The sequence below is a fragment of the Salmo salar genome, chromosome ssa12 (genome assembly GCF_905237065.1).
Source record: "Salmo salar chromosome ssa12, Ssal_v3.1, whole genome shotgun sequence".
NCBI lineage: Eukaryota > Metazoa > Chordata > Actinopteri > Salmoniformes > Salmonidae > Salmo > Salmo salar.
The window spans coordinates 13,841,878-13,860,998 of NC_059453.1; the positions used below are offsets into that span (position 1 = coordinate 13,841,878).

Below are 19,121 nucleotides of genomic sequence, written 5' to 3' on the forward strand. Positions count from 1 at the left end.
ACAATGTCAAATTTCGAAGTGTTTTTGTTTCTCATGCTGCTCTGTGTCGTTCCATTTCTCCAACCGTCAAGTTTAGAAGTGAAGGGTTACGTTTAGACACTCATTCTGAATGGTTAATGTTTAAGATAGAGTTACAACATTAAGTTTAGGCACTTATTATAAGGTTTGGCAAAGGGTTAAACCCCCAAATAAAAAACAACGGTGTCAACAACTGGCCAGGTGTCAACAACTGACCCAGAGTCATGGGATTACAAAATCCGACACTGCAGCATCTAGCGGCATGTTGGCAGGCATTTCCCAACTTCCTCAGCACATTGATACAAGTCCAATGTCAACGTTAAAACGATTTGGTTGCATCTCCCCCTTTCTGCTTCCACTCCCCATATCATATGCCCTCGAAGTTATCGAATACTTTATTTATACTGTCATTTGATTTCATGTCTATAGTAAATTATTCATTTATAGGATACTCGGAAGTTCCTCAAAGGACGCGCGGAGTGTACCTGCCGACGTCACCCTTGAGCAGAAAAAACGGCCTCTTCTTTTCCGCGCGGAGCGCAGTTCGACCTCCTTTCAGCACCGGAAACCGTCCGACGCCTACGACTCCGTGCGTCTCGCTCCTGGGACAAGATAAAAAATAAAAACATTTAACGGACCTTGATCACGAACAAACCCTTACAATGAGTTATTGACTCTCTCATTTAGTCACAAGTCACCGAACTCCATGGACGAAATATATCCATATTAAAACGTTCTTTAATTTTTGGGAATTTCCTTTTTGACTGTTGGGCTATGTGTGTCGGTTGTTTTACTTCATACAATGTGGATGTTACCTGTGTCCGTGGCCGTGGCTGGAGGATGAGCGCCGGCGTGGGGGCGACAGGGGACGCGACAGTAACTCATAATATGCAGTCAAGGTAAAGCGCTTTACATTCATTCCCCTCCAGGCTATGACTAGGGGACGTTTTCTAGAGGCACTGACTCGCTGGTTCAAGCCCCGCTTCGCCTCTCAATTCCCCTGTACTACCTGACTAGGTGAGTTTGTGTGTCTGTATTGCTATAGCTTCTGTGACCGGAGAGTGAGAGATTATGTTTTGAAGTTGAGTAAGAAATACTGTTGATCTGTTGTTGGTATCTGTTGTGTTCATACGGTAGCCTATACGGTAGCTTGCCTGTTGACAGCACATTCAGAGAATATAGCCTACATACCGCCCGTTTCTCCATGGGCAACTTTACGCACATTGGTTGACTTCGTCTTTGCTGTATTAAACTATGGTTAGCGTAATGTTAATGTGCGTTTCGATGGTTATACTACTACAATTTAAAAACAATAATGTATAGGCCTATTTATCATTTTATTGTCCTGTTACTCGTAGGTTGAATCATCATCCCAAAATGCATAAAATGAGAACCAGAGTCCTCGTGTATTCCAGACGTGGTTTTAGTGATCTGCGGTGTATGGCTATCCCCTGTCCATGCTTATATAACTGTGTATGTGTGTGTGTGTGTGTGTGTGTGTGTGTGTGTGTGTGTGTGTGTGTGTGTGTGTGTGTGTGTGTGTGTGTGTGTTTGGCTTCTGGGTTCCCCTCATCCCCATTATCTTGCACGTCGTTATAACTGCAGTTCTGGTCGATGGGAACAAACAACTCTCTCTCACTTTCTTCGTCATATGCTTTTTGAGTTCTTGCACGGTCTTCTAATAACTATAGTCTTCTAATCATATAAAACCCGATGGACAACTTGAAAACAGTCAAACTATTTAGTGAATATTTGGCTGACTCTTCAAGGAAAATTCCACCTAAAACCGACCAAACCAAAATGCATCATACCAGCTGTATTTCTATATTTTGAAAGTTATATATCTTAAAAACTTGACTGCTGACACGCAACATATTTGGGGGCTATATCAACAACGACTAATGAAACAAATACCAAAAGGTGGAGTTTTTCTTTGAAGGACAAACAGACATCTTTCGAAGAGCCGTTAGACTCATGGCGTTTCTTTCAGTTCGACTGAACAACATGCTACATATCACTGAGAGAACATAACCTATTGTCTAGTTGCAGTAGACTGTGTAATAACCTAATGAAGTTGCGCGCGACTTCTGACTTTCGGCCAACGGGCTTCCGTTCTGAGAAAGACCGAAATAAACAACTCATGTAAATGAGCCATCACAATGATATGCGGTGAATCCCGCGGGTCCACTCCCGTTTCCACCGGGCGGCCCGTCTACTGCCTCTCCATGAACAAGCCTCCCTCCGCTCCGTGTTTAGCTGCGGTGACTAACAATGCAAATGCACCGAGATAAGGAGGAGGGGTGACTGATTGAGCTAACAATGACACACACAGAAACAGACACACATTGTGTCACATCAGCAGTACAGTAGCCAAACCCCTGTTGTTAGTCCCGCCTGCTATTGACGTTTGTAAATCATGGCTCAGTATGGAAGTGTAAATCAGTTGTATAAGGTCTAATGGGACTGAAAGATGATAAGACTCTCTCTCTCCCTCTGTCTCCTCCTCTCGGCTTCTCTCTCTCTCTTTCTGCTTCCCCACTCGCCTTCCCCCTCTCTCTCTCTCTCTCTCTCTCTCTCACTTCTCTCTCTTTCTGCTTCCCCACTCGCCTTCCCCCTCTCTCTCTCTCTCTCTCTCTCTCTCTCTCTCTCTCTCTCTCTCTCTCTCTCTCTCTCTTTCTGCTTCCCCACTCCCTTCCCCTCTCTCTCTCTCTCTCTCTCTCTCTCTCTCTCTCTCTCTCTCTCTCTCTCTCTCTCTCTCTCTCTCTCTCTCCTCTCTCTTTCTGCTTCCCCACTCTCCTTCCCCCTCTCTCTCTCTCTCTCTCTCTCTCTCTCTCCTTCTCTCTCTTTCTCTTCCCCACTCTCCTTCCCCCTCTCTCTCGCTCTCTCTCTCTCTCCTCTCTCTCTCTCTTCTGCTTCCCCATCTCTCCTTCCCCCTCTCTCTCTCTCTCTCTCTCTCTCTCTCTCTCTCTCTCTCCTTCTCTCTCTTTCTGCTTCCCCACTCGCCTTCCCCCTCTCTCTCTATTACCCTCTCCTTTCTCTCTCTTGTCGTGGCCTTAGTCTCTCTTTCCTTTCGCTTTCCCTCTCGCCCTCACCCTACTATCTTGCCCTTTCTCTCTCTTTATTTCTCTCCATCATCCACTCCTCTCGTCCTCTCTCTCTCTCATCCTTTCTCTCTCTCTCCCTCTCTCCCTGCCTCTCTCTGTCTCTCTGTCTCTCTTAGGAAGAGGGAGATATGTATGACAGGAAAGGTATAAGAACAGCAGAGAGTGAGAGAGAGAGAGAGAGAGAGAGAGAGAGAGAGAGAGAGAAAAAGAGAGAAAGAGAGAGAAAGAGAGGGAGAGGATGGTTATATTTCGTCCATGGTGTTCGGAGAGATAGAGAGAGAGAAAGAAAGAAATAGAGCGAGAGAGAGAGTCCCTATACCAGCCCCTATACCCTCATCCCTGTGTGGGGTTTTAGCTGGTCCACTTCACTCTGGTATGCAGTTGTCTGTTTCATAAACAACTCTGTGGTGTGTGTGTGTGTGTGTGTGTGTACGTACACATGTGTGAAAGTTATTAAGTGCACGACTGTGAGATCGAGAACTCTGGTTAGTGTTTTAATGTGACTGTGAGTGTGTGTGTGTGTGTGTGTGTGTGTGTGTTTGTGTGTGTGTGTGTGTTTAAGCCAACGTATAATTCTTGACCTTTTATTTGAATCATTGTGTGCGTGCGTGCGTGCGTGTGTGTGTGCGTGCGTGCGTGGCCTCTGCTAGTCAGCTCTGAAACAGCCCATACTGATACAGGAAACATTCACTCTACGTTCGTTTAACATTCATTCAATTTAACATGTACCCAAGGCAGAGGTGGTGTGTGACAGAGTGACGTGTTATGCACAGACCTGAATTGCAAGTTTGTCGGTGTGTGTGTGTGTGTGTGTGTGTGTGTTATGTATAGAGCTGTATTAAGAGCATTCACTGACTGTATTACACACACACACACACGTTCTTTCCTTGGTATTCACCACAGGGTCACTGAAAGGTTAGAGACAAAACTTCATCAGTATAATCCTTTACCTTTATTTCTAATCATTCTGCTGGTTTGTGGTAGATGTGTGTTTAATCTATGGTTCCTTGAACATGTATTACATGTAAAGTGTTCCTAAGTTAGAGGAGGTGTGTGATGGCAGGCAGGTCACCTGTGATACAAGTCGGTATTCGACGTCCATCCATGTCTGAGGACGACGGGAGATGACGTTGGAAACCGGCCACTAGGGGCAACAGTGAGTGCTGTTGGATTTGCTAGGGTGTTGTGGACGTTGAAGGCGGATGGGCGTAGCAAAGGTTGCATGTTCAAATCCAGCGACAGAAAGTTGTTTGTGATATTTTGGTTTTAAAACCTGTTAGGGACAGACGTTCCGCTAGCGGAACGCCTCACCAATATCCAATGGTAGAGCGTGGCGCGAAATACAAATACCTTAAAAATGCTATAACTTCAATTTCTCAAACATATGACTATTTTACACCACTTTAAAGACAAGACTCTCGTTAATCTAACCACATTGTCCGATTTCAAAAAGGCTTTACAGCGAAAGCAAAACATTAGATTATGTGAGGAGAGTACCCTGCCAAAAATAAATCACACAGCCATTTTCAAAGCAAGCATATATGTCACAAAAACCAAAACCACAGCTAAATGCAGCACTAACCTTTGATGATCTTCATCAGATGACACTCCTAGGACATTATGTTATACAATACATGCATGTTTTGTTCAATCAAGTTCATATTTATATCAAAAAACAGCTTTTTACATTAGAATGTGATGTTCAGAACTAGCATACCCACCGCAAACTTCCGGTGAATTTACTAAATTACTCACGATAAACGTTTACAAAAAAACATAACAATTATTTTAAGAATTATAGATACAGAACTCCTTTATGCAATCGCGGTGTCAGATTTTAAAATAGCTTTTCGGCGAAAGCACATTTTGCAATATTCTGAGTAGATAGCTCGGCCATCACAGGCTAGCTCATTTGACACCCACCAAGTTTGGGGCTCACCAAACTCAGATTTACTGTAAGAAAAATTGGATTACCTTTGCTGTTCTTCGTCAGAATGCACTCCCAGGACTTCTACTTCAACAACAAATGTTGTTTTGGTTCGAAATAATCCATAGTTATATCCAAATAGCTCCGTTTTGTTTGTGCGTTCATGTCAGTATCCGAAGGGTGACGCGCGGGCGCATTTCGTGACAAAAAATGTCAAAATATTCCATTACCGTACTTCGAAGCATGTCAAACGCTGTTTAAAATCAATTTTTATGCTATTTTTCTCGTAAAATAGCGATAATATTCCAACCAGGCGACGTTATATTCATTTATAGACTGAAAGAAAAACATGGAGTCCTCTCGTGCATGCGCACTCCATTGTCATTGTTCCCTGCCTGACCACGTCGCCCAGAGACTGCAGAGACGTCATTCCGCTTTCTGGCGCCGTCTGAGAGCCAATGGAAGCCTTAGAAAATGTCACATTACAGCAGAGATGCTGTAATTTTGATAGAGATGCCCGATAAGGAGAACAAATTGCCAGACAGGGCACTTCCTGTATGGAATCTTCTTAGGTTTTGGCCTGCCATATGAGTTCTGTTATACTCACAGACACCATTCAAACAGTTTTAGAAACTGTTTTCTATCCAAATCTACTAATTATATGCATATTCTAGTTTCTGGGCATGAGTAGTAACCAGATTAAATCGGGTACGTTTTTTATCCGGCCGTGAAAATACTGCCCCCTATACCAAACAGGTTAAGCCTTTCCCAAACCTTAACCTTACTTTAACCATTCGGTGTTAATGCCTAAACTTAAACCTAACTTTAAAAAGTTGGACTTAATACCTAAACCTTAAACTCTTCGAAATGTAACATTTGGAACAACTTCGAAACTTGACGTTTGAGAAACATGGATGAACGTCTAATTCTGACGTGAGACTGTGAGATCTAGTTGGTGAGAGAGTGACGTGTACAGACCTGAATTACACGTTTGGCGGTGTGTGTGTGTGTGTGTGTGTGTGTCAGGTGTTATGTATAGAGGCAGATGCTTACACCCATCCACCATCCTCGTCCACAACCTCCTAGCAAAACCAAAACCGCCTTTATTTAGGTAACAGGGCTAACTGTTGCCCCTAGTGGCCGGTTTCCAACGTCATCTCCATGACAACCGACCTGAAGGTAACATATTGTTGCCCCTAGTGGCCGGTTTCCAACATCATCTCCACGACAACCGACCTGAAGGTAACATATTGTTGCCCCTAGACGCCGGTTTCCAGCGTCATCTCCACGACAACCGACCTGAAGGTAACATATTGTTGCCCCTAGTGGCCGGTTTCCAACGTCATCTCCACGACAACCGACCTGAAGGTAACATATTGTTGCCCCTAGTGGCCGGTTTCCAACATCATCTCCACGACAACCGACCTGAAGGTAACATATTGTTGCCCCTAGTGGCCGGTTTCCAACGTCATCTCCACGACAACCGACCTGAAGGTAACATATTGTTGCCCCTAGTGGCCGGTTTCCAACGTCATCTCCACGACAACCGACCTGAAGGTAACATATTGTTGCCACTAGTGGCCGGTTTCCACGTCATCTCCACGACAACCGACCTGAAGGTAACATATTGTTGCCCCTAGTGGCCGGTTTCCAACGTCATCTCCACGACAACCCGACCTGAAGGTAACATATTGTTGCCCCTAGTGGCCGGTTTCCAACATCATCTCCACGACAACCCGACCTGAAGGTAACATATTGTTGCCCCTAGTGGCCGGTTTCCAACGTCATCTCCACGACAACCGACCTGAAGGTAACATATTGTTGCCCCTAGTGGCCGGTTTCCAACGTCATCTCCACGACAACCCGACCTGAAGGTAACATATTGTTGCCCCTAGTGGCCGGTTTCCAACGTCATCTCCACGACAACCCGACCTGAAGGTAACATATTGTTGCCCCTAGTGGCCGGTTTCCAACGTCATCTCCACGACAACCGACCTGAAGGTAACATATTGTTGCCCCTAGTGGCCGGTTTCCACGTCATCTCCACGACAACCGACCTGAAGGTAACATATTGTTGCCCCTAGTGGCCGGTTTCCAACATCATCTCCACGACAACCGACCTGAAGGTAACATATTGTTGCCCCTAGTGGCCGGTTTCCAACATCATCTCCACGACAACCGACCTGAATGTAACATATTGTTGCCCCTAGTGGCCGGTTTCCAACATCATCTCCACGACAACCGACCTGAAGGTAACATATTGTTGCCCCTAGTGGCCGGTTTCCAACATCATCTCCCGTCGTCCTCAGACATGGATGGACGTCGAATACTGACTTGTATCACGGGTGACCTGGCTGTAATTATATGTTTGGCATGTTCTACGTGGTCTCTCTCTCTCTGTGTGTGTGTGTGTGTGTGTGTGTGTGTGTGTGTGTGTGTGTGTGTGTGTGTGTGTGTGTGTGTGTGTGTGTACATATAGGTCTATATACACAATAGTTTATTTCATCAACATCAACCCATACTGGTCTGAGCACATCGCTTCTGAGGCACACACACACACACACACACACACACACACACACACACACACACACACACACACACACACACACACACACACACACACACACACACACACACACACACACACACACACCATTAGCAGCAGACCAGATTGGCAGTGCCTGGTTAAACTCTCTCTATAGCATTTTATCTCCCAGAAAAAATCACATTAACTCTGTCTGCTGATGTCATCAACGCCAGACGCTGTAACTGCTCCACTCCGGGAAATCACTCAAAGACACGTATTACCAAGACGGGGAACAGTTAGCATTTCCTATAGGATAATATATCACATTTAGCCGACAAGCTAACACAAGCTCCAGGAAATGACTCCAGAATGGAGAGATTGGCCTGATCAAACACACGTATTACCAAGACGGGGAACGGTTACTATTTCCCATAGGAAAATGTGTGACAGCTAATGCTAACAAGTTAACTCTCTAACCACTAGGCTACCTGCTGCCTCTAATGACCCCAACGTCCCGACAGACTAAAGTGAAAATCTGGCCCCTGCACCCGACTCTAACCAGTTAATATTGATAAATGCTTGTAGGCTACAGACAGAGGAAGGATTTTTGGACAGGGGATACAGGATTTTGTTGGCCGGATTTATATGTCACTGCTTATTTTAGATAGACTAAAATAATGAAAGAAAAGCCTCAATGTAGCCTATAGATATTAATTACACAAGAATAATACATTTATAATTTTTTTGAATGTATTGTTTTGTCTTTAGTCAACCCGCCCGCCACCCACACGCCCTTTATCAACACAATATTTAATGACCCTGAACCCATCTTCCCCCATCCTCCCCCATCTTCCCCCATCCTCCCCCATCTTCCCCCATCCTCCCCCATCTTCCCCAATCCCCCCCCATCTTCCCCCATCCTCCCCATCTTCCCCCATCCTCCCCCATCCTCCCCACTCCATCTTCCCCCATCCTCCCCCATCTTCCCCCATCTTCCCCCATCTTCCCCCATCCTCCCCCATCTTCCCCTTTCCCCATCCTCCCCCATCTTCCCCCATCTTCCCCCATCTTCCCCCATCTTCCCCCATCCTCCCCCATCCTCCCCACTGATAACCACAGGGACTGTGGGTTATGAGTCAACCTGCACACACACACACACACACACACACACACACACACACACACACACCACTGGGGCCATGACTTCAGACTAATGACTCATATGGTGGTAGAAGCTGTTCTAAGTCTGCTTTGTGTGTGTGTGTGTTATGCTAAGGTTTGTGTGTGTGTGTGTTTGTGTGTGTGATAGTTTCTCTCCACCAATCACTGGAGGCTGATCTCTCTATTGTGCCCTATGTTTTCCTGCTGGGGTTGAGATTGAAAAGTCACGGAATCCTCAACCCTCGGAATCGTCATCCCTCTCTCTTCACATCTCTCCACCTCTTCTCTATAATCACTTCACCTCTCATCTCTCCTTCACACTCTCTCTCTCTCCACTCTTCCTCTGTCTCTCTCCACTCTTCCTCTCTCTCCACTCTCCGTCCATCTCTCTCTCTCTCTCTCTCTCTCTCTCTCTCTCTCTCTCTCTCTCTCTCTCTCTCTCTCCTCTGAAACGTATAATTGGACTCCTCTTGTCCTGTCCCGTCCATCCCTCTCTTTGATATAGTAGTGTGTTTATATGAGTGTGTGTGTGTGTGTATGTGTGTGTATGTGTGTGTACTGGCAGCACTGGCCTCTGCCTGGGCAGTATGTCAGTGTAGTTTACTAAGCAGAGCACATGTCTTCAGTGTGCTGGCAGGCGTTTTGACTTAGTGCTGTGTTCAGCTGGCTAGCAGCGCTGCCTCTTTATGTGTGTGTGTGTATGTGTATGAGCGTGTGTGTGTGTGTTGAGTTCAGTTGAATAACAGCTCTGCCAGTCTGATCCTTTATACATAAGGAGTAATGTAATCCACTGAGCCAGTGGTTATAGACCTGTCTGTCTGACCTGTCTATCTGTCTGACCTGTCTGACCTGTCTGTCTGACCTGTCTATTTGTCTGTCTGTCTGACCTGTCTGTCTAACCTGTCTGTCTGACCTGTCTATCTGTCTGACCTGTCTGTCTGTCTGTCTATCTGTCTGTCTTTCTGTCTGTCTAACCTGTCTGTCTATCTGTCTGTCTTTCTGTCTATCTAACCTGTCTGTCTCTCTGACCTGTCTATCTAACCTGTCTGTCTGTCTGTCTGTCTGTCTGTCTGTCTGTCTGTCTGTCTGTCTGTCTGTCTGTCTGTCTAACCTGTCTGTCTGACCTGTCTGTCTGACCTGTCTGTCTAACCGGTCTGCCTGTCTGTCTGTCTGACCTGTCTGTCTAACCGGTCTGCCTGTCTGTCTGACCTGTCTGTCTGACCTGTCTATCTGTCTATCTAACCTGTCTGTCTATCTAACCTGTCTGTATTTCTGTCTATCTAACCTGTCTGTATTTCTGTCTGTCTAACCTGTCTGTCTATCTGTCTGTCTTTCTGTCTATCTAACCTGTCTGTCTGTCTGTCTGTCTGTCTGTCTGTCTGTCTGTCTGTCTGTCTGTCTGTCTGTCTGTCTGTCTGTCTGACCTGTCTGTCTGACCTGTCTATCTGACCTGTCTGTCTGACCTGTCTGTCTAACCGGTCTACCTGTCTGTCTGACCTGTCTATCTGTCTATCTAACCTGTCTGTCTCTCTGACCTGTCTTGTCTGTCTGTCTGTCTGTCTGTCTGTCTGTCTGTCTGTCTGTCTGTCTGTCTGTCTGTCTGTCTGTCTGTCTGTCTGTCTATCTAACCTGTCTGTATGTATGTATGTCTGTCTGTCTAACCCAGTGTTTTCCCAACCTGGTCCTGGGGCTCGCCCTTAGTGCACATTTCGTTTCTTGCCCTAGCTCTACAAAGCTTGATGTTGACTTGGTTATTCTTGCCCTAACTCTACAAAGCGTGATGTTGACTTGGCTATTCTTGCCCTAGCACTATAAAGCTTGATGTTGACTTGGCTATTCTTGCCCTAGCTCTACAAAGCTTGATGTTGACTTGGTTATTCTTGCCCTAACTCTACAAAGCGTGATGTTGACTTGGCTATTCTTGCCCTAGCACTATAAAGCTTGATGTTGACTTGGCTATTCTTGCCCTAGCACTGTAAAGGTTGATGTTGACTTGGCTATTCTTGCCCTAGCACTGTAAAGGTTGATGTTGACTTGGCTATTCTTGCCCTAGCACTCTAAGTGTGGGTCTTTCTCGCAGGCTACAAGTGAAGACAGACACATCGAGGACACAACTGCACGCATCCTTATCCAATTCCGAGGTGCATATTGAAGATATTGGAAGAACTGTCCACATTTACTTTTCGTCAGCCAACAAGATGAGTAGGCATAACGAACAGAAAAAACAATAGCCTATATCAATCCACTATCTCCCATAGTACAAAAGTTAACCTACTGTATTCTATTCTGTGCAAGAAATAAATATTCCAAACATAGTCTGGTACATTTGTGGGATGCATTAGATCCCAAATTAATACAACCACTAGCATCAACAAACCTTTTTTACGCAATGTGGCTGACGCAACCGATCAGAACGTTAAGCTTAAAATGTTGATAAACTATCAGGCTGTTTCTTCACATTATAAGCGCAGCAATGCGCACATGGCAGTAGGCTGTAAGCAGAATGGTCCATTAGCAGAAAACACCATTATCAAAAGTGACTGCAAATGCAATTATGCATGTAATGCGTTTATTATAAAGGTGCATTTTTATGGTGAAAATTATCTTCCCCAAACTTGAAACTCACGCACTGCTTATGTATGCCAGTTAGGCTCTACACCTGATTCATTTTAATAAGTTATTTAAACACTTTAAATGTGATACAAACCTTATCAAAACATATAGGCCTATGGGCTAGGTTACATGAGGTGTGCGACTATGATTCGAAAAAGTCACAAAAAAAGGCTGTTTCTTATGCTGGTCATCATACACAAGTGATAATATATACACTACTCAAAAAAATAAAGGGAACACTTAAACAACACAATGTAACTCCAAGTCAATCACACTTCTGTGAAATCAAACTGTCCACTTAGGAAGCAACACTGATTGACAATAAATTTCACATGCTGTTGTGCAAATGGAATAGACAACAGGTGGAAATTATAGGCAATTAGCAAGACACCCCCAATTAAAGGAGTGGTTCTGCAGATGGTGACCACAGACCACTTCTCAGTTCCTATGCTTCCTGGCTGATGTTTTGGTCACTTTTGAATGCTGGCGGTGCTTTCACTCTAGTGGTAGCATGAGACGGAGTCTACAACCCACACAAGTGGCTCAGGTTGTGCAGCTCATCCAGGATGGCACATCAATGCGAGCTGTGGCAAGAAGGTTTGCTGTGTCTGTCAGCGTAGTGTCCAGAGCATGGAGGCGCTACCAGGAGACAGGCCAGTACATCAGGAGATGTGGAGGAGGCCGTAGGAGGGCAACAACCCAGCAGCAGGACCGCTACCTCCGCCTTTGTGCAAGGAGGAGCAGGAGAAGCACTGCCAGAGCCCTGCAAAATGACCTCCAGCAGGCCACAAATGTGCATGTGTCTGCTCAAACGGTCAGAAACAGACTCCATGAGGGTGGTATGAGGGGGTTGTGCTTACAGCCCAACACCGTGCAGGACGTTTGGCATTTGCCAGAGAACACCAAGACTGGCAAATTCGCCACTGGCGCCCTGTGCTCTTCACAGATGAAAGCAGGTTCACACTGAGCACATGACAGATGTGACAGAGTCTGGAGACGGCGTGGAGAACGTTCTGCTGCCTGCAACATCCTCCAGCATGACGGGTTTGGCGGTGGGTCAGTCATGGTGTGGGGTGGCATTTCTTTGGGGGGCCGCACAGCCCTCCATGTGCTATCCAGAGGTAGCCTGACTGCCATTAGGTACCGAGATGAGATCCTCAGACCCCTTGTGAGACCATATGCTGGTGCGGTTGGCCCTGGGTTCCTCCTAATGCAAGACAATGCTAGACCTGTGGCTGGAGGGTGTCTGGAGGGTGTGGCTGGAGGGTGTCAGCAGTTCCTGCAAGAGGAAGGCATTGATGCTATGGACTGGCCCGCCCATTCCCCAGACCTGAATCCAATTGAGCACATCTGGGACATCATGTCTCACTCCATCCACCATCCACTCCATCTGTTGCACCACAGACTGTCCAGGAGTTGGCGGATGCTTTAGTCCTGGTCTAGGAGGAGATCCCTCAGGAGATCATCTGCCACCTCATCAGGAGCATGCCCAGGCATTGTAGGGAGGTCATACAGGCACGTGGAGGCCCCACACACTACTGAGCCTCATTTTGACTTGTTTTTAAGGACATTACATCAAAGTTGGATCAGCCTGTAGTGTGGTTTTCCACTTTAATTTTGAGTGTGACTCCAAATCCAGACCTCCATGGGTTGATAAATTGGATTTCCATTGATTATTTTAGTGTGATTTTGTTGTCAGCACATTCAACTATGTAAAGAAAAAAATATTTAATAAGATTATTTCTTTCATTCAGATCTAGGATGTGTTGTTTAAGTGTTCCCTTTATTTTTTTGAGCAGTGTAATTCCCAAGTGATATGCTAATATTGTCACCCATCAGAATATTCTTGATTTAATCTTGTCTTCACATTTAATAAATAATATGTGTGTGACATTTGTTTTGATTTAGAATGGACCATTATCATGAACCTGTCTTGAGACAGGGCAGTGGGAAAAATACATGTCATCTAGGCACTTAAATAGCGAATGGAGGAAGCTTTTCCTCGTGGTTTATTTTCATGCCAACCAGGTAGGCCATATTCCTGTTGTAAAGAGAAGCAATGTGCTTACTATTAAGAAAGCTGAGAAATAAATATAGTAAGCCTAGCCTATAGAAAGCTGATGGGATCCTCCTCTTTTTAATAGAGGCCATCACTCTGTTTTCTCATGCAGTTTAATAGCCTATAGAAATGTTGCGCAACATGAGCTCATGGGCTCTCATGAAATGTTTGATTAGATTTTAGATTACATTTACATTGATGTCAGAGTGATTAGAGGGACAATAGAGAGCTGAGTACCAGGCAGTTAGCAAGTTTGGTAGGTTAGCAATGACCATCAGCAGCATCAGAGCTTGGAGAAGCCTAATTACCGTGACTAAACGGTCAGGTGGAAATTGACTGTCTTCATGAACTGTGACCGCCGGTGTGGCGGTAAAACGATCACCGCCACAGCCACAGACACACACACACACACACACACACACACACACACACACACACACACACACACACACACACACACACACACACACACACACAGAGAGAGTTACACACACACAGAGTTACACACACACACATACATCTGCTGCACCAGATGTCCCTTGGCTGAGACATGAGTGACAAGTTAGTTTCCTCTGTCTGTTTTAATGGTTTAATGACTGATCACTTCATCGTTTTAGTGACTCATTTATTAGTTGAATGACTGTTTGATTAATTGACTTGTTGATGAACTTGTTGATTTATCACGCATACAGGTGTACACACACACAAACACACACACACACACAGGAGGGTGTAAAGTGGTGATAGATATCTACCTAGGGGAGAGGTGAAAGCACACTGGAACAGTGATATCGCTTACCTCTCTCTCTCTCTCTCTCTCTGTATCTCTCTGTCTCTCCCCCCCCCCCCTCCCTCTCTCTCTCTCTCTCTCTCTCTCTCTCTCTCTCTCCCTCCCCCATATCTCTCTCACTCTCCCTCCCCCACATCTGCCTCTCTCTCTCTCTCCTGCATACTAATGTGTTAGTCATGTCTGTCTGCTGTCTGTCTGTCTGCTGTCTGTCTGTCATCATGACCCATATAGGAACTGCATGTTAACCTGTAAAGATCACAAGACTCGGAAGATTAAGTGTGTGTGTGTCTTGTTTCTTTGTCTGTGTATTTTCCACATACTTGACAGTGTGTGTGTGTGTGTGTGTGTGAGTGTGTAGCCCATGCTGTGTGTCTGGTGTAAACTGGCCCCCTGAAACAGGTGATTGTTGCGTTCGTGTCTCTCTATCTGTACCTGTGTGTTTGGTGTGTTTTTCCACATACTTGGCAGAGTGTGTGTGTCTTTTCTCTTTGTGTGTGTGTGTAGGGCATGCTTAGTGTCTGATACAAACTGATACAAACATGTGACTGTCGTTGTTCAGAATCATGAGCGTTGTCTTTCTGTCTGCAAGACAACATGATCACACACACACACACACACACACACACACACACACACACACACAGGGTGGCAGGTAGCCTAGTGGTTAGAACATTGGGCCAGTAACTGAAAGGTTGCTGGATCGAATCCCAGAGCTGATAAGGTACAGAAATCTGTTCTGCCCCTGAACAAGGCAGTTAACCCACTGTTCCTAGGCTGTCATTGTAAATAAGATTTTTTCTTAACTGACTTGCCTAGTTAAATAAAGGTTCAAAATAAAATCACACACACACACACAAAAATGAGTGTTGAATCTTCCTGTCGGATCAACAACATGATCTGTCATGACCCGTCAGACTGAAGACAACCAGGAAGTAAGAAGGGGCTGGAGGAGTTAGGGTTAATGGATAAGAAGAGGAAGCAGAAACTAAAGGACTATTAAAGTGTGAAAGAATGCTGTGTTGTCATTGTCATCATCACTGTTGTCATGAGTGACAGAGTAGTGTTATGGTTGCTCAGTGGATGTTTATGTTGTTGTGGAACAGAGATGATCTGGTGACCTGATGTGGTACAACCCCTCTATGTGTTAGAGGAGGAACAGAGATGATCTGGTGACCTGATGTGGTACAACCCCTCTATGTGTTATCTGACTACTCTACTCTAATGTCATTATAGTCTCATCAGAGGCAGTCTCCTGTCTATTGATGCCCTTCACATAACCTGCATGACCATAACCAGTTTCTCTCTCCCTCTCTCTCTCTCTCTCTCTCTCTCTCTCTCTGTCTCTCTTCACTACCCTTTCTCTCTCTCTCTCTTCACTACCCTCTCTCTCTCTCTCTCTCACTACCCTCTCTCTCTCTCTCTCTCTCTTCACTACTCTCTCTCTCTCTCTCTCTCTTCACTACCCTCTCTCTCTCTCTCTATTCACTACCCTCTCTCTCTCTCTTCACTACTCTCTCTCTCTCTCTCTCTCTTCACTACCCTCTCTCTCTCTCTCTCTCTCTCTCTCTCTCTCTCTACTCTCTCTCTCTCTCTCTCTCTCTCTCTCTCTCTCTCTCTCTCTCTCTTCACTACCTCTCTCTCTCTCTCTCTCTCTCTCTCTCTTCACTACCCTCTCTCTCTCTTCACTACTCTCTCTCTCTCTCTCTCTCTCTTCACTACCCTCTCTCTCTCTCTCTCTCTCTCTCTCTCTCTCTCTCTCTCTCTCTCTCTCTCTCTTCACTACCCTCTCTCTCTCTCTCTCTTCACTACCCTCTCTCTCTCTCTCTCTTCACTACCCTCTCTCTCTCTCTCTCTCTCTCTCTCTTCACTACCCTATCTCTCTCTCTCCCTGTCTCTCTTCACTCCTCTCCTCCTCTCTCCTCAGTAGGCTATGAATCATATTCAAGATCAAGGATATTGATTGTTGATTTTTTAAATCAGATGTATTTTACATTACACTAGGCTCTCATTAAAAAAGTTTTAGACTGGCTGGCATGCTGTTACACACACACACACACACACACACACACACACACACACACACACACACACACACACACACACACACACACACACACACACACACACACACACACACACACAGAGAAAACACACACAGAACACACACACGCTCACAAATATGCATACACACAGAATATTCCCAATGCTGTGCTCTGACGTGTGGTGTGTGGGTGAGGGAGGTAGGGATGCATACTGTTAAGTCATGTGTTTGAGCTAAATGTTCACACTGGGGGTTGACAGTGGTCATCAGTTCAGACAACAGAGAGAACACACACACATATGCACGTACACATGTAACCTAGATTTCCTGTTGATTACTCAGTGCCTGTATATAAGCGTGTGTGTGTGTGTTTGTGTGTGTTTCAGTCTGTTGTTTGAACTGTTGGCCCCTGTTGTGAAACCTAACTACATTACCAATTACCTTTGTGTGTGTGTGTGTGTGTGTGTGTGTGTGTGTGTGTGTGTGTGTGTGTGTGTGTGTGTGTGTGTGTGTGTGTGTGTGTGCGCACACGCGCATGCATGACTGTTTATGTGTGTGTCTGAGAGAGAGAGAGAGAGAGAGAGAGAGAGAGAGAGAGAGAGAGAAAACAGGAGAAAACAGGAAGCAGAGATAAAACGAAGTGGGAGGGGAGGTGAAGACTTGAACTCATCTCTTGGAAATGGTTGACATGTGATGAGTTTCAAACAGCACCCTATTCCCCCTAGGGGCCCTGGTCTAAAGTAGTGCACTATATAGGGAATAGGGCCCTGGTCTAAAGTAGTGCACTATATGTGAATAGGGCTCTGGTCTAATGTAGTGCACTATATAGGGAAAAGGGTGCTATTTGGAACAAAAGTCAGGGTTATTACTGATTTCATCATGCTGCTTATTCATCAGATCATGTAACGGCTGTCGTCGGAATGAGACCAAAGCGCAGCGTGGAAAGTGTTCATGATGTTTTATTATCACCCAAAACACTCAAACAAAATAACAAAAATGAAACGAAAGTGCACAGTTCTGTCAGGTACAGAATACGAAACAGAAAACAACTAACCACAAAACACAGGTGGGAAAAAGGCTGCCTAAGTATGGTTCCCAATCAGAGACAACGATAGACAGCTGCCTCTGATTGGGAACCACACTCGGCCAAAACAAAGAAATCTACAACATAGAATGCCCACCCCACATCACATCCTGACCTAACCAAATAGAGAAACAAAACGTCTCTCTAAGCTCAGGGCGTGACAGATGGAGATATGTTTTGCCTATATATGGTAATAAAATTTGTCTCATATCTGCCTACTTCGTCCGTATTGTGACCAGATTCCATGGTCCCTCCCTGTATGCAAATGAATCCAACCTCCCTTGGACCTCCCCTTATGACACAAGCTGTATAACTGGACAGAAAACAGCACACTTTTATAGTCAATAATGTTATACTCTCATAATTACAGCCTACTTTTGTTATCCAGCCATTCAAGACTGGTAGTATTACTGTCCCGTTAACCTCCACTTGTCCACAGCCGTATAAATAGATGTTTAGAGAATCTCTCCTATCCCTATAAATGTCACAGCACAAACGAGCTGAGTATCTGGATGTGTGTACAAAATACAAATGTCCAGTATAAATCAGAATGACTCTTAGGCCCTAATGCACACAGTAGAAACAGGTTGAGTTACAGAGGAGACTACACTGCATCTCTGAATGGCACAACGCGTTTTCCAAACAGGTCTGGACGGGGTCGATCGCTACGCATGGATGTTTCCATACGTTGCCTTTCTAATATTGTCATCTTGTTTTGCTAATGACCGTTGACGTCGCTATCTTGTGACGGTGAAGTTGTCTCCACCTTTATTTTAACGCCGCGCTCGCTTCCACCTCAACGCTGCTTGAGAAAGACCTGGTGCTTTATATTCCACTACAAGGTCATCAAGCTCTTCGTACGGCTCTGAACATGTTGGGAATACTTTGGCTCCAGCTCTTTGTTTCATTGCCAATGATTTGTAATGGTGGAAATGGCCTTACTCATTGATGATTCAGGAACTGGAATTGAAGAGGTATCGTTGTCCATAATTACTACCTCAACTGGCCCATGGGAATTCTTTTTAGAGGGCGGGACAACCAAAACGCTTTCGTTGTCTGGATAAATGCACCTCTTCCCCGTTCATTGAGGAGACTCTCTCCATGCAGAAAGACTGTTAGATTTTGGTTGTGGCATTTTCGTGACCGTTTTGTTTGTTTGTTTGCTTTGGCACCTTTCAACACCCCTCATTATCACATTTATGCACGCAATCACTCACTTACTCTACTGATTACTGACTACACACACCATTGTTAAAATTGTATTTATGCTACCTCAGGTAATAAATATATATTTTTATTCCTAATCTCCACGTTGTCTCCCTTTTTGTTACGGACTTCAAGCCGGTTCGTGACAAATGCGTCTTTTGATATTCTACACCTGTTGATGAATGTGGGCACAATCAGAATGTGGACAAGATCAGGACTGACACATGTTAGAACCAGGTATAAATGGGCCTTCTGCCATCTCTCTACCAGTAGGTTCCACTCTGTGTATAGACCTGTAGCGGTCATTAGTGTTCTACAAGTCTATTATATCTAATGGAAGAATTCCGCAGGTCAGTGTGCGTTTGTGTGACCTACTGAAATTGAAGGTTGAAGTCATTCTTCTTATGTTCCTTGTTCGTCCGTCTCTCATTATTTTACCACTCTCTCCATTGTTGTTCAGACGTCTATGGAGCTATGTGGGTACTATGGTGACCTCTATCTCTCTCCCTCTCTGACCATCTCTAAGCTGGCGCTACAGTATGTGGGAGGAATGACTCTCTCTCTCCCGCACTCTCTCTCTCTCTCTCT

The 19,121-nt window shown here is 45.1% G+C and overlaps 1 protein-coding gene across 4 annotated transcripts in view; it reads left to right on the forward strand.

Annotated features, from left to right (window-relative positions):
* Positions 1 to 356: 356 nt before the first annotated feature.
* LOC106592205 (glucagon receptor) overlaps positions 357 to 19,121 on the forward strand; it is a 65,217-nt gene continuing 46,452 nt past the window's right edge. For 2 of the 4 annotated variants that reach the window (XM_045690772.1, XM_045690775.1), the window contains exon 1: positions 357 to 917. The gene's annotated coding sequence lies outside the window, so the exon portion shown is untranslated. Of the gene's footprint in view, positions 1,036 to 19,121 lie in introns of all 4 variants that reach the window. The other 2 variants (XM_045690774.1, XM_045690773.1) reach the window with 2 other exon arrangements.